At 34.6% G+C, this 12,098-nt stretch overlaps 1 long non-coding RNA gene across 1 annotated transcript in view; it reads right to left on the bottom strand.

The window, feature by feature from the left end:
* Positions 1 to 493: 493 nt before the first annotated feature.
* The window catches only part of LOC137637780 (uncharacterized), a 28,595-nt gene continuing 16,990 nt past the window's right edge, over positions 494 to 12,098 (bottom strand). The window contains exon 4 of the long non-coding RNA XR_011043800.1: positions 494 to 778. This is a non-coding gene — a long non-coding RNA (uncharacterized lncRNA). The remainder of the gene's footprint in view (positions 779 to 12,098) is intronic.

Genomic DNA, 12,098 nt, shown 5'->3' with positions numbered 1-12,098 from the left:
TGAATGTTGCCTTGAATAATTTTTTGCTCTAAATCTTTTGGATTTATTCAGTTTCCGTGTTTGAATGTTGCCTTGAATAATTTTTTGCTCTAAATCTTTTGGATTTATTCAGTTTTTGGCCATAAAATATTTTGGCTTTATTCAATTTTGCCTTTATTCAATTTTGCCTTTATTCAATTTTGCCTTTATTCAATTTTGCCTGTCAACTCTGTATTCCAATGTTCAAGTTTGCCAGTCAACTTTGTATTCTCATGTTCAAGTCGTTTTTCAAATGTGAAAAATAAAAGAAAAATGCAAAAACAAGTTTCATTTCAAAACCACAAAAAAGGGATGTGTATTCCAATGTTCAAGTTTGCCAGTCAACTTTGTATTCTCATGTTCAAGTCGTTTTTCAAATGTGAAAAATAAAAGAAAAATGCAAAAACAAGTTTCATTTCAAAACCACAAAAAAGGGATGTATTCAAAGAATATAAGTAATGATTCACAAGTTTATTTTATTTGAAGGTTTGTCAGATAAAGCATAGAAAATGGTGCTTAAGAGTTCAATGAGTTGTCAATTTAGCCTCTTGAGTTGCCTTTAGCTATTTTGTAAATGAATTTTTAAAGATAGGTTTGCAGACCTTTTATAGTACCAGGGACGAATGAGCGACCAGGGTCCCCCCTCACTGGTGTTGGTCTAGGGCTGGTTCCAGGTTCTTCCGGTACCGGCCGGAAGAGAGGCGATGAATTCCAGGTATACCCCGATCTGCTGCTGGAAGCACCAGGATTCCGACCATTTCTGAAAAGTTTTACATATACTTGAACCATAGAAAATGGGAAACTGGAAAAGTTATCAATACATATATAAAAGAAACTTACAAAGTGAGAATCATATATGAAAATTAGCCAATGGACTGGAAAAGTTATACAGGCATATAAAAAGATCCATAATTATTAGCCAAGTGAAACTGATAAATTACTTATTGCTAGACAAATCCTGATATGGGCACGAAATTTTAGTTCATTATGCAGTATAGGAATAAAATAACCAAATTTGAGAAAATTCATAAATAAAAAACGTAGATTTATACTTGTTACAGAGTAAAGAAAGATAATTGTTTATGCTTTAAATAACGAAAAATGAATGTGATGAATAGAATGTATAGAAAATTCCATGATTCATGTGAAAAAAAAAAGTTTATGGTGTGACTGAACGACGATGTGCAAAATATGGTTCTGGAAATAGTAACAATTTTACTGCATTTGGAATGGAATATAAATTGCCAATTAAAAATTCTATATGAATATTAACTACAGTCTATAATGGAAAAAGTAAGGTCTTGTATAGTATCACAAGTGAGATACAGTATATGTATTTAAGTGGTTTAGTGTACAATACAGACTGGGGAAATATACTGATATTTAGTAAAGCGTTCATATTATATTTAATCTAATTTTCAAACAAATATATTTGGGTCCCTATATCCTAAAAAAAATGTAATGAAAGCAGTCTTTATCATTAACAACTAGAACCCTACTCTGAGAAGAAACAGAAGAACAGACCCCTTCTATTATTATTATTATTATTGTCATTACTTGCTAAGCAACAACCCTAGCAGGATGCTATAAGCCCAAGGGCTCCAGCACAGAAAATAGCCCAGTGACGAAAGGAAACAAGACAAAAATAGAATATCTTAAGAACACTAACATTAAAACAAATATCTCGTATAAACTATAAAAAAAAATCTAACATAACAAGAGGAAGAAAAATAAGAGTGTACTTATATTTAGGGTGAAATCGGTGGTAAATGTTTCAGAAGGATTTAAGAATATTATTATTGTTTTTATTTACTACAAAAATGGACGAAGTAATGTTGAAGTTGTCTGGAAATGAAACGAAGGAAGAACGCTAATTGGATGATGCTGTGAATAGAGAAGAATGGGGGAAAGGTGAATTAGAGTTTTAATATATGCGTAGGAGATCGACCTCTGCAAACAGGTGATAGAAAAGCGAAATGTTGAATATTGGTCATGTGAGAAACTTGAGTCTGAAGGAACGTATGTTTTAAGAGTAACTTTGGTCAGAATGGTTGTGATTGAAAAGGGAAAGGTTGAATGTTGGTCATGTGAGAAACTTGAGTCTGAAGGAACGTATGTTTTAAGAGTAACTTTTGTCAGAATGGTTGTGATTGAAAAGGGAAAGGTTGAATGTTGGTCATGTGAGAAACTTGAGTTTGAAGGAACATCTGTTTCAAAGTCACTTTGGTCAGAAAGGTTGTGATTGAAAAGGGAAAGGTTGAATGTTGGTGAGTCTGAAGGAACGTATGTTTTAAGAGTAACTTTGGTCAGAATAGTTGTGATTGAAAAGGGAAAGGTTGAATGTTGGTCATGTGAGAAACTTGAGTCTGAAGGAACGTATGTTTTAAGAGTAACTTTGGTCAGAATGGTTGTGATTGAAAAGGGAAAGGTTGAATGTTGGTCATGTGAGAAACTTGAGTCTGAAGGAACGTATGTTTTAAGAGTAACTTTGGTCAGAATGGTTGTGATTGAAAAGGGAAAGGTTGAATGTTGGTCATGTGAGAAACTTGAGTCTGAAGGAACGTATGTTTTAAGAGTAACTTTGGTCAGAATGGTTGTGATTGAAAAGGGAAAGGTTGAATGTTGGTCATGTGAGAAACTTGAGTCTGAAGGAACGTATGTTTTAAGAGTAACTTTGGTCAGAATGGTTGTGATTGAAAAGGGAAAGGTTGAATGTTGGTCATGTGAGAAACTTGAGTCTGAAGGAACGTATGTTTTAAGAGTAACTTTGGTCAGAATGGTTGTGATTGAAAAGGGAAAGGTTGAATGTTGGTCATGTGAGAAACTTGAGTCTGAAGGAACGTATGTTTTAAGAGTAACTTTGGTCAGAATGGTTGTGATTGAAAAGGGAAAGGTTGAATGTTGGTCATGTGAGAAACTTGAGTCTGAAGGAACGTATGTTTTAAGAGTAACTTTGGTCAGAATGGTTGTGATTGAAAAGGGAAAGGTTGAATGTTGGTCATGTGAGAAACTTGAGTCTGAAGGAACGTATGTTTTAAGAGTAACTTTGGTCAGAATGGTTGTGAATGAAAAGGGAAAGGTTGAATGTTGGTCATGTGAGAAACTTGAGTCTGAAGGAACGTATGTTTTAAGAGTAACTTTGGTCAGAATGGTTGTGATTGAAAAGGGAAAGGTTGAATGTTGGTCATGTGAGAAACTTGAGTCTGAAGGAACGTATGTTTTAAGAGTAACTTTGGTCAGAATGGTTGTGATTGAAAAGGGAAAGGTTGAATGTTGGTCATGTGAGAAACTTGAGTCTGAAGGAACGTATGTTTTAAGAGTAACTTTGGTCAGAATGGTTGTGATTGAAAAGGGAAAGGTTGAATGTTGGTCATGTGAGAAACTTGAGTCTGAAGGAACGTATGTTTTAAGAGTAACTTTGGTCAGAATAGTTGTGATTGAAAAGGGAAAGGTTGAATGTTGGTCATGTGAGAAACTTGAGTCTGAAGGAACGTATGTTTTAAGAGTAACTTTGGTCAGAATGGTTGTGATTGAAAAGGGAAAGGTTGAATGTTGGTCATGTGAGAAACTTGAGTCTGAAGGAACGTATGTTTTAAGAGTAAATTTGGTCAGAATGGTTGTGATTGAAAAGGGAAAGGTTGAATGTTGGTCATGTGAGAAACTTGAGTCTGAAGGAACGTATGTTTTAAGAGTAACTCTGGTCAGAATGGTAAAGTTCCTTGCAAGAAAGTGATTTAAAAAAGAGAACTAAATGAAGTCAGTTCCTTGATTGAAGAGAACAGGCAGAGATAGAACTCCCTCTGTGATTAAATACTTGATGAATGCAGTATGTAAAGGTGATAAGGATCAATCACTGGTGAGACAATAAGAAACTGAATTTGGTTCATGAGTGATGAATGCAGACATAGGGAAAATTGCAGAAGAATGTGAAGAATAAGAGTGTTATGATTGATGTGGAAGAATGGAATGACAAAAAAAGGAAATAAAATAAGGAGTCAGATTCTCCTGAGAGAGAGAGAGAGAGAGAGAGCCTTATTGCCTTATTTTTTGTTTGGGTTCCCCCAGGTCCCTCAGTGTGAGGCACCTCGTATATCCACCAGAGAGTTGCTAATACATCTTCCGGTGTATTTTGCATCTTCCAGTCTTGGATGGTCTGGGATGCATCTTAGGTATTTATCGAGCTGATTTTTAAACGCATCTACGCTCACTCCTGATATGTTTCTTAGATGAGCTGGCAGCACATTAGATAGTCGCTGCATTATCGATGCTGGTGCGTAGTGGATTAATGTCCTGTGCGCCTTTCTCAGTTTACCTGGAATGCTTTTTGGTACTATTAATCTACCTCGGCTTGCTCTTTCTGATACTTTAAGCTCCATGATGTTTTCAGCAATTCCTTCTATTTGCTTCCATGCTTGTATTATCATGTAGCATTCTCTTCTCCTTTCTAGACTGTATAGTTTTAAAAATTGCAGTCTTTCCCAGTAATCAAGGTCCTTAACTTCTTCTATTCTAGCAGTATAGGACCTTTGTACACTCTCTATTTGCGCAATATCCTTTTGGTAGTGTGGGTACCATATCACATTGCAGTACTCGAGTGTACTACGCACATAAGTTTTGTAAAGCATAATCATGTGTTCAGCTTTTCTTGTTTTAAAGTGTCTGAATAACATTCCCATTTTTGCTTTACATTTAGCCAACAGTGTTGCTATTTGGTCGTTGCATAACATATTCCTATTTAAAATTACACCAAGGTCTTTAATTGCTTCCTTGTTTGTGATTGTCTCATTATTAAGTCCCTTGTATGCATACACCATTCCTTCTCTATTTCCATAATTTATTGATTCGAATTTATCGGAGTTAAATACCATCCTATTTTTCTCCGCCCATTCATATATTTTGTTTAGATCTCTTTGTAGTGAGTTCCTATCTTCATCACAAGTAATTTCTCTACTTATTCTTGTGTCATCGGCGAAACTTCTCACTACGGAGTTTTCAACATCACAGTCTATGTCTGAGATCATAATAACAAATAGCAGTGCAGCTAATACCGTACCTTGGGGCACACCAGATATTACCTGGGCTTCATCTGATTTCTCGTCATTTGCAACCACTATCTGTTTTCTGTTTTGCAGGAATTCTTTTACCCATTTTCCTATCTTTCCCACAATATTATGCTTTCTCATTTTTTTCTCCAATATGTTATGGTCTACCTTGTCAAAGGCTTTTGCAAAATCTAGATAGATCACATCTGTGTCTTTTTCATTTATCATATTATTGTATATGTTTTCATAGTGAGCTATCAGTTGGGTCTGTGTACTTTTTCCAGGTACGAAACCGTGTTGACCCATATTAAACAAATTATTTTTGACCAAATGGTTCATTATTTTCTTTTTTATTACCCTCTCATACACTTTCATAATATGTGATGTTAGACTAACAGGTCTATAATTGCTTGCCTCTAGTCTTGATCCACTTTTGAAGATAGGGGTTATATAAGCTAATTTATGTTTAACATATATCTCGCTCATATCTATACTCTGTCTTAGCAGTATTGCAAGTGGCTTCGCGATAGTGTTTGCAGTTTTTTTTTAACAAAATCGCTGGAACTCCATCTGGTCCGGCTGCCGATCCATTTTTAATTTCGTTTATAGCCGTGACAATATCTGCTTCATTAATATCCATATCCGTTAGATATTCAACATTTTCTTCTCTCATTTCTGTTTCATTATTCTCATTCGCAATTCTTGGCGTGAACTCACTCTTATATTTTTCTGCTAATATGTTGCATATTTCCTTTTTTTCATTCGTTAGCCGTCCTTCAATTCTTAAAGGGCCTATTTCTATTCTCCTTTTATTCATCTTTTTTGCATAGGAGTAAAGTACTTTGGGGTTTCTTTTTATATTTTGAAGTGTCCTCTCTTCTAAGTCCCTTTTTTCATTTTCTTTCGACTGTATAATCTTTTGTTCTGCATTTTCTATCTTACATTTTATTTCCCTCATTTTCCACACATTTTTTTCTTTTGCAAGATTTTTCTTCCACTTTTTAATTTTCTGAAATGAGATCCTTCTGTCTCTTGGTATGCACGTCTTTTGTTTATTGTTTTTTTTCGGTACATATTTTCCAACAATTTTCTCCAGTATTTTGTACAGTATATCCGTATTTACCTGTATATTATCACTTATAAATACATTTTTCCATTCTTTATTCAGTTCTTCATTTATTTCTGACCATTTTATATTCTTACTGTAAAAGTTATATTTTCCATATCCTTCCCAAAGTTTTGTGCTTTTATTAATTCTGTGATCACTTGCTTTGGAATGAACTATCAATTCTATGACATTGTGGTCTGAAATTCCCGTGTTATACACTATTATTTCTTTAACATAATTCACCTCATTCACAAATACTAGATCTAGGACATTTTCCTTTCTTGTTGGAATGTGGTTTATTTGTTGCATATTATGTTCTAATAGCATATCTTGAAGCTTTTCAAATTGCCTCTTATCTTCTGCGCTACTATTACTATCTTTTTTATATGTATACATACAACCACTTTCTTCTATCCGTTCTTTCCAATCCACGAAAGGAAAGTTAAAATCTCCGGATAGGAGTATATTCCAGTCTTTATGGTTTCTACATATATCATCTATTTTTTCTATTATGTCAAACTCCTTAGTGTTTGGGGGTCTGTAAACTACAATATTCATTAGTTTTTCAAATTCAAATTCTACCGCAATCAATTCACATTCTGTGTTGCTGTATTTTTCACACACTTTTCCTTGATTTATGTCTCTTCCATATATTGCGGTTCCCCCTTGATTCCTATTTTTTCTGTCTGATCTATAAGTTTGGAAACCCTTTATCTGGTCATCACTGCCAGTCTCTTGGGAATACCATGTTTCACTTATATTTAATATATCTATTTTTTCAATTTGGGTTAGTTCTTCTAAGAACTCTATTTTCCTTTTAGAGTTACTCGTGACTAAACCCTGTGCATTCATTACTATTATGGTTTGTGTTTCATCCCCATTATTTAATATTGGTAATAATATGGATTCTCCCATGCTTCCTTCCTGTTCTGATAGAGAGAGAGAGAGAGAGAGAGAGAGAGAGAGAGAGAGAGAGAGAGAGAGAGAGAGAGAGAGAGAGAGAGAGAGAGAGAGAGAGAGAAGGGGGGGGGGTTATTAAGCTAGGAAGTGTATGAAAACATATCTTAAAGGAAATTCAAGTAGTGATTAGAATGGAAAATGAAGCAAGACTGAAAGGAATGTCTGGCATAGCATTCCATAGGAGTTATTTATATACTTGGTCGTACTGTCTGTATTAAGTTCATTTGTGCAAGGTTAATGAGTGCAAGTAGATAGTTCATTGAATAAAACTCGGTACTGTAATGTATAATGCTTATTTGACTCTAGTCCTTGTAGCTCTAAGGAAATGTAAAGGAAATTTGTTTATAATAAACTAAAAGGAAAAGTACATAAATAACACTAATAGAGCATACAACATAAGGGAAATGACAACGTGCCCAGGTAACAGATAGATAGGCATTGAGAAGCTAGACTTTAACAAGCTTGCTTCAGTATATCGCTAGATATAGCAAGAATTAGTTGGGGGGAAAATGTTGGAGTCTATTAGTGATAGGCTCTGGGTCACGTGCTGTTAAGGGAGGTCACAAGTTGATATTTGAAACTATTGATTGATTGATTGATTTTAGGTTTTCTGGCATCCTGAGATGACAGTACTATATTATTATTATTATTATTATTATTATTATTATTATTATTATTATTATTATTATTATTATTATTATTATCATCATTATTATTATTACTTGCTGAGCTACAACCATAGTTGGAAAAGCAGGATGCTATAAGCCCAGGGGTCCCAACAGGTAAAATAGCCCAGTGAGGAAAGGAAATAAGGAAAAATGAAATGTTTAAAAAACAGTAACAACAATAAAATTGATATTTCCTAAATAAACTATAACAATTTAACAAAACAGTGGAAGAGAAATTAGATAGGATTGTGTGTCCGATTTTACCCTCAAACAAAAGAACTCTGACCCAAGACAGTGGAAGACCATAGTACAGAGGCTATGGCCCTACTCAAGACTAGAGAACAATGGTTTGATTTGAGAGTGTCCTTTTTCTAGAAGAGCTACTTACTATGGCTAAAAGGTTTAAATAAATGAAAGCAGACATCAAGACTATTTCAGATGAATTTGATAAAAAGACCATGTATAGGAGAACCAATAATTTACGTGAAATTATGGAGAAACAGAGGTAAGTGTGAACCATTTAGTATTTGTAAGTTCTTGTGTGAGACTAAGAATCTTCTGTGAGATTAAAGGAAACAGTGAATGAGAAAGTGTAAAATAGGATTGTGGAAATATAAGGAAATGGAAAAAAATGTTACTGAATTTGGAGTGGAATATAGAAAAAGAGAAAAGTGTCAAGTAACATTATAGATAAATATCATGTTGATTCCAAAATGAAAGGAGACAATGTAAGGTCTTGTATAATATCACATGAGAGAGATACAGTATTTGTTAATAATGTGGTTTAATGTACGATAGAGACCGAGGTAACACTGAAATTTAGTAGAGAGGTAGCATTAGTAATACGTCAATTTGCAAGAGAATAAAAATTATTTGTGTATGAGTTATATACCGTTTAATTAACAACGCTGGATAGAGTATATAGTGCTTGATAAAGGTCCCTATATTTTGAAAGTAATGGATAAATAGGCAGCCCTGATAATGAGTTAAGATACTTATTAAATTAGCATGTCGAGCAATTAGATGGACAGACTCCCTTATACATATTTAGAGTGAAGACAATGGTAGGTGTTTCGAAAGTATTTGAGAAAAATACTATAAGTTTATCAAGAACTGGGTTAATTACCTTTTATCTCAAAAGAGTTCTCTTGCTTGAGGTTACACTCTGACACACTATTTAATTTATTTTCCTCTTGTTTTGTTATTTTTTCATAGTTTATATAGAAAATATCTATTTTAATGTTGTTACTGTTCTTGAAAGATTTTATTGTCCCTTGTTTCCTTTCCTCTCTGAGCTATTTTCTCTGTTGGGCCCACAAGGGCGTACAGCATCCTGCTTTTCCAACTAGGGTTGTAGCTTAGCAATTAATAATAATAATAATAATAATAATAATAATAATAATAATAATAATAATAATAATAATAATAATAATAATAATAATAATAATAATAATTGCTATAGAACCAATATTGAGATGGGCTGCAAGTGTGAGATACTACACATGAAGAAAACGGTGATGTGAAGTACATTTGGATGGTGAAAAATGGATTTATTCCTATAAGCATTGCAAGAAAGAGATTGCAGAATTACTGCACGAGTAACAAATAGATTGTAAAATAGTTTCTTGATAGGTACTGGTGCAGAGATTTCCTGGGGCTACCTTAGCTAGAGAATGTGTCAAGTGGTCAAAGAACTGGACAGACATATTTCACTTTAGGGAGAAAGGAAGTGGACACTGAACATAATGTGAATACACGTGAATAAATGAGAGTAAGTGTTTCAATGTCTAATGTTTGAAGTAGGAGAGAGTGTTCAGATAATAGTTTACAAAGACTGGTTGAGTGTTTGCAAAGAAAAAATAAAGTCTGAAAGACCATATATTGGGTCAAGTTCCTCTTACTTGAGGATACACTCGAGCACTATATTCTATCTAATTTCTCTTTCTCTTGTTTTGTTTTGTTAAAATTTTTATAGTTTATATTAGAAATATTTATTTTATTGTTGTTACTGTTCTTAAAGTATTTTATTTTTCCCTGTTTCCTCTCCTCACTGGGCTAATTTCCCTGTTGGGGCTGCTGGGCTTATCGCATCTTGCTTTTCCAACTAGGGTTGTAGGTTAGCAAGTAATAATAATAATAATAATAATAATAATAATAATAATAATAATAATAATAATAATAATAATAATAATAATGATAATGATAATGATAATGATAATGATAATGATAATAATAATAATAATAATAATAATAATAATAATAATAATAATAATAATAAAATGTGATCTTGTAAACAAAACAGTGTAGGCAGTTAAGTAAAAGAAGAAACAGCCAATGAATGGAAGAACTCTCCTTGGGAGTAAATACTTGATAATGGATGCAATCGATAAACGAGAGAAAAGCAGACCGCCATACAATTGCAGATGAGTTGAGAAATAAGAGGTCGAATGTTTCAGGATGATGACTGGAATAACAGAAATAGTAACATTAAGAGTATTATATCTGAGCTTGCAGTGGGGGCAAGATTCGTCCATGCTGAGAGAGAGAGAGAGAGAGAGAGAGAGAGAGAGAGAGAGAGAGAGAGAGAGAGAGAGAGAGATGCAAATAATGTACGGTATGTGGTAGATGAAGAAACATCGGATAAAGTGTGGAATAAATTCTGAAACATTGTCAAGTAGAGTTTGGAATGGAGGATAAACTAAGATTTAGGAGAAGGCCTTGTATCGTATAATATAGGTGCTATGTGTCCTAGTTACGTGGTTTGATATACAGTGTCTGTATTAAGTTGATTTGTGCAAGGTTAATGAGTGCATGTGTATAGTTCATTGAATAACGTTTGGTACTGTAGTATATAGCCTTTTGGGCATTGTAACTCATAAGAAAGGCAAAGAAAAAGTAGTTTTTGTAATGAATTAACTAAAGGAAAAGTACCTAAATAAGAAGCAAAGTTACATCCATACATATACCAATGTACTTCCCCCAATTCAACATGACATTCAACCTCGCACCACCTTCCCTTCTCGTACATCTCATAACCTTACTCTTACCCACATTAACTCTCAACTTCCTTCTCTCACACACCCTTCCAAATTCTGTCACTAATCGGCCAAGCTACTCTTCCTCCGTCTGCAACCAGTACAGTATCATTCGCAAACAACAACTGATTTACCTCCCATTCATGGTCATTCTCGTCTACCAGTTTTAATCCTTGTCCAAGCACTCGAGCATTCACCTCTCTCACCACTCCATCAACATACAAGTTAAATAACAACGGTGACTTCACATATCCCTGTCTCAGCCCCACTCTTAACGGAAACCAATCGCTCACTTCATTTCCTATCCTAACACATGCTTTACTACCTTTGTAGAAACTTTTCATTGCTTGCAACAACCTTCCACTAACTCCATATAACCTCATCACATTCCACATTGCTTCCCTATCGACTATCATATGCTTTCTCCAGATCCATAAACGCAACATACACCTCCTTACCTTTTGCTAAATATTTCTCGCATATCTGCCTAACTGTAAAAATCTGATTCATACAACCCCTACCTCTTCTAAAACCACCCTGTACTTCTAGGATTGCATTCTCTGTTTTATCCTTAATCCTATTAATCATTACTCTACCATACACTTTTCCCACCGCACTCAACAAACTAATACCCCTTGAATTACAACACTCATGCACATCTCCCTTACCCTTATATAGTGGTACAATACATGCACAAACCCAATCTACTGGTACCATTGACAACACAAAACACATATTGAACAATCTCACCAACCATTCAAGTACAGTCACACCACCTTCCTTCAACATCTCAGCTCTCACACCTTCCATACCAGACGCTTTTCCCTCTCTCGTTTCATCTAGTGATCTCACTTCCTCTCTCTCTCTCCCATTCTCATCTCCCATCACTGGCACCTCAACACCTGCAACAGCAATTATATCTGCCTTCCTATTATCCTCAACATTCAGTAAACTTTCAAAATATTCCGCCCACCTTTTCCTTGCATCCTCTCCTTTTAACAACCTTCCATTTCCATCTTTCACTGTCTCTTCAATTCTTGAACCAGCCTTCCTTACACCTCTTCACTTCTCTCCAAAACTACTGTACTTCTTATCCTCTTCATATGAATGACCCAATCCCTGACCCCACCTCAGGTCAGCTGCCCTCTTTGCCTCACTTACCTTGCGCTTTACTTCCACATTTTTCTCTCTATATCTTTCATACTTCTCTACACTATTACTCTGCAGCCCTTCCTCACAAGCCCTCTTTTTCTCTTCCGCTTTTACC

Source organism: Palaemon carinicauda, chromosome 3 (genome assembly GCF_036898095.1).
Source record: "Palaemon carinicauda isolate YSFRI2023 chromosome 3, ASM3689809v2, whole genome shotgun sequence".
NCBI classification, from domain to species: Eukaryota; Metazoa; Arthropoda; class Malacostraca; order Decapoda; family Palaemonidae; genus Palaemon; species Palaemon carinicauda.
The sequence above is the reverse complement of the archived record's forward strand: the minus strand, read 5'-3'. Positions and strand labels throughout refer to the sequence as shown.